General features: G+C 39.2%; 1 protein-coding gene across 1 annotated transcript in view; it reads left to right on the forward strand.

The window, feature by feature from the left end:
* The window catches only part of LOC103600725 (band 4.1-like protein 4A), a 124,731-nt gene that overhangs the window by 40,900 nt on the left and 79,082 nt on the right, over positions 1-4,749 (forward strand). The window lies entirely within an intron of this gene.

Below are 4,749 nucleotides of genomic sequence, written 5' to 3' on the forward strand. Positions count from 1 at the left end.
CCAGCTCAACATAATTTCAAAGTTTTCTGAAACATCATGTCAGTATTTATTCTCTCTTTGAATTTTTTGGAGGCAACACAACCGAACGCATTTCTAATTCTATAATTATTTCAATATGAACTAGATGGAATTATGTCCAATGATTCTTCAAGCAATCGATTTATTCATCTGTAAAATGGTTTTTCACATTGAGTATGTATTTTGAAATATAACCCACATGGGTGACAAAAAAGTACTGGAATATTTTTGTTCCTTTGTTTTTACTGTGAAATATAATGTACATGCAGACATGGAAGTTAATTTTATTCTCCAAGTGCTCTGCTGCAATGAACAGTGATTTTCAATTAAATCCATATTACATGCATTTCAAAAAAATTTTTCTTTAAGTCACTGTGTGTGTAGAGGTGCATTCATGTATAGTGCAATATTTTCTTAACTGGAATACTGTACTTAAAATATACTTCCCTGAAAGAACATTTTTTGCTTAAATTAATTAGGAAAATAACTCACTACCTTACCGGCTCTTGGAGATTCACAGTACCCATTAGCACATTAAAAGGTCTGAGTGTTTAACCCAGTGTTTCCCATACTCATTTGACTGTTGAATCCTTTTATGCAAATATCAAAAGATACTAGTGTTGCAAGAAAATTCTTTAGGAGCGTTATGTAAAGAAAAAAGCTTGAAAGAATAAGATAATATCTTACTCAGTGTTTTTAAATTTTCCTTCTGACTTCCCAAGTAATAACAAATTGGCAATTTTTTTGCTGCAGGGTTCGATCTGAATTCATTAGGTTTGAATTCAGGATGCCTAGAAAAGAGAACAATAAAAGATATGAGGAATGCCATTAAAACAAACATTGTGCCCAGTATCTCACATGTATCAACATAGTACAGGTTTTAAAATTGTAGTCAGTCAATCTCACCATTTAGAAAGATAAAATTTCTCAAAACACTTAAGATTTTATAGTATCTCTTTGGCATCTTTTGCAAGTTGAATAAATTTTTTCAGCTCCACTGCTTGACTTCCTTTGCTTTATCAGTAATTAAGAAGGAAGTTATTTTAGTTGTTTGCTATCCGACCTCTGATTTTATAGTATCTCTTTGGCATCTTTTGCGAGTTGAATAAATTTTTTCAGCTCCACTGCTTGCCTTCCTTTGCTTTATCAGTAATTAAGAAGGAAGTTATTTTAGTTGTTTGCTATCCGACCTCTGATTACTTTTGTTTTTCCTCCCTAAGTGCCTAAGTAAGTTAACGATTGCCAAGTAAATATAAATCTTGTATAGAGTGATTGTAAAAACAAAAAAGCAAAAAATCCCGTAATACTGTAGACTTGTAATCTCACACTTCTTATTAGCCTCTCCCCCACCTCTATGGAACATTAATAGGAAACCTCTCTGCCATAAATCTTCAAGTATTTATATAATGATTGCATCTTACTGTGGTTAGAAGCACTGATCTCTTTTGCTCTTAAATAATGACCTATGCAGTGTACCTTTGGTTACTTCTAGTGACCTTGGATGTGGGACTAGTATATAATAATAGAGTTGAGAAGAAGTTCATCCCCATAATTCGAGGGATCCTGGGGAAAGCACACTGTCCAGTGGTGGCAACAGTGGCCGTGTGCCATGAACACAGGAGGCTTGGGAAAGGCAGCGAACTGGGAGTGGGCCAGGGAAATAAGTGGATGTGCCACCTGCAGTGTGAGCCTTCCAGTGATCCTGCCAGCTATTGCAGTACACTTAGGAGAAGCGAGGCGAGAGTAGATTTATTTCCTTAAGCTTGGCAAGAGAGCCATAGCCAGCAAAGATGGAAAAAGATAGACCAGAGAGAGTTAGGTTGGGAATTTGTTAACATTATACAGGCTCTAAATTCTTATAAATGGAATTAGGGGTTTGAGCCAAGTTTACATAGAGACCTATGGGGCAATGACATCCATATGATATCTGAGTTACCAGTGACTTAGCTTGATTAGTTTACAAAATACAAAGAAAGATTCAGACAATAGCTTTGCTTCTGGCATGAAATGACTAAAGCTCTACTGAGTAATTTTGCAAAAAGCAAGCATTGGATTCTTGGATAAGTTACTTTAGCAGTAGATTGGGATGAACTTCTTTAAGCAGCTGCTCATCTTTGCATGAATGAGTGGAAATGTGCTAATTGGCTATGTCTATTTGGAAAAGGTTTAGTAAGTGAGAGAGGGGTGGGAAGGGACAGTTGAAATGCCATGTCAATTACATTCCTGCCAGCAGTTACTGGGCATGGCAAAAGTATACAGAACTTACTGCGTGTGGCAAAAGTATACAGAATTTATTCAGAATACCTGGTTTCCTTTTTAGTTATGTTATTAACCCTCCTCTTAGTATTTGGATCGTTCTGCTGATAATAGGGTAAAAAATAGGCAGCTCGTCTTAAAGCCCTGTGTAAATAGAGAATGAGTTCATACTTGTCATTTGTACAGGGCAGAAGTAATTAGGAGGCCTGTGGGAGACTCTTTTGTTCCTTTAATAATTTGTACCCAAAGAAACTTGAGAAAAACCCAATTCTGTTTGGATTTGAAATCCCTTTTATCCTTTCATTATGTGACGATAGTTTAACAAAATTCATTAAAAATTAGGTATCCTATGACCAGGTCTCTACTTGAAAAATAAAATAATACAGAAATTTATGTGAAGAATAAAATGAAAACCAGTCCAAGAAAAGTTTGAGAGTTAACTGAAATACATTTTATTTTATTTTTTAGAGTGAATACTTTTTTTGTTTCTCTTCTGCATTTGAAAATCTAGATTATATGTAATTAAATATGTTTTCAAAAATTTGATTTAAGTACTTAAATTATACCTTATTCGTGGATGCTTCTGCTAAAATGTGAAAGTGTCTGTGTCACAGAGAAATCATCTGCAGTCTCTATTTCTTGTAGGTGGCCAGAATGTCCTGCCACAGAGTTCTATTGTTGAGAGGCACAAGGAGGTGGCCCCGTCCCCAAATACTAAGGAAGGTGGGGGTGGGGCAGCCTGTCCTGGTACTCCCTTTATCATAACAATTTATCCTGATAGAATGCAGTCACAAGCAAACTTATTTTTAAATGAATGACCTATGCCTCATATTTTTGGATAATCCAGTGCCTTTATAAACACCTACCCCTGATAGTGGTGATTGCCTCTGGAAAAGTGAATGGGGGACAGTGGTAGGAGGGAGATTGAGTTGTCATTGTGTACTCACTTTGGTAACTTTTGGCTTTTGTACTGTATATATATTGTATATTAACAAAAAGAAAAGGAAAAAGAAACTTCTCTAAGCACTCGCATCTCCTGACAAGAGGCTGGGCTTTCCCACCCTGCCCCAAGGAGCTTTTGTGATTTCTTGTGGTCTCTCTTCCCCTACTGTCTACTCCCAGGTTGTTTTGCTATTGAGAAAAACACTTCTGAAGTCACTGACTTTTCTTCCTCATCTCTAATTTTGTAATTCCTGCTGTATTAGTCTGTTTTGTTTTGCTATAACAGAAATACCTGAGACTGTTATAAAGTACAGAGATTTATTTGGTTTATGATTCTGGGACAGCTACATCTGGCACCGGTCTCAGGCTGCTTCTATTCATGGTGGAAAGTGGCAGGCAGCCAGTGGGTACAAACAGATCACATGGCGAGAAAAAGCAAGAGAGAGAGGAGGTTCCAGGGTCCTATAAACAACCAGCTCTCGCTGGAAATAATAGAGTGAGAACTCACTCACTACCCCTCCCCCAGGGAGAGCATTAATCCATTCGTGAAGGATCTGCCCCCATGACTCAATGAGTTTCCAACACTGCTGCATTGGGGATCAAATTTCCACATGAGTTTTGGAGGGGACAACACATCCAACTCCATCACCTACCTTTTTCACAAAAGTCACCAAAGATTTCTTATCATGAAATATGGTGATCTCCTTTCAAAACTTATTTGACCTTTCTGGGTCACTAGAGACATGCCCTCTCTCTCACCAGCCTCTCTGACACCATCGTCTCTTGGTTCATTTTGACCTCTCTCACTCCACCTTCCTGAGCATCTTTTTTGTGTTTCCACCTTTACCCGTTCTGTGCCCTCTCCTGAGCAATCTCATTTACTCTCAGTGAGATTGTCTGTGTCAGTAGATGTGATTTCTCTCTGGAGTTCTGCACCTGCACACTTACTAGTTAGTCTACCAGGCATTCCATGGGCACTTCAAAATCAAAATTTCTCAACCTGAACTGAATGTCCATTCCCTCGCCTTCCCAATCTTCAGTGTTTTCCACTTGCTGTATTTTAGGAGTTAGCAGCATCCAAGGCAGAAACCTGGGAATCATCCTAAATTTCTTCCTGCACCTCACAAGGTTTGGGATTGCAGCGAGTCTTGCTGTAACATGCATACGCTGACTTTGTTTCCATCACTTCCCTTCATTTTATAAGTAGACTCCTAAGTTAGGCAGCATCGTTCCAGCTGGACTTGGGGGGAAATTCCATGCATGTTCTGTCTTTGTTAAAAATGGACTTCGGGGCCGGCCCGGTGGTGCACTGCGCTAGTGCGCTGCTTGGGAAGCGTGGAGGCGCTCCCGCTGAGGGTTCGGATCCCACATACAGACCGGTTCCCGCTCACTGGCTGAGCGAGGTGCGGGGGCAACACCGAGGGTTGCAATCCCGTTGCCGGTCCCGGTCCGGTACGGGGGCGACACTGAGGGTTGCGATCCGTTGCCGGACATGGAAAAAGACAAAAAAAAAAAAAAAAAAAAAAGGACTTC

The sequence above is a fragment of the Galeopterus variegatus genome, unplaced genomic scaffold (assembly GCF_000696425.1).
Source record: "Galeopterus variegatus unplaced genomic scaffold, G_variegatus-3.0.2 Scaffold3429, whole genome shotgun sequence".
Classification (NCBI taxonomy): Eukaryota; Metazoa; Chordata; class Mammalia; order Dermoptera; family Cynocephalidae; genus Galeopterus; species Galeopterus variegatus.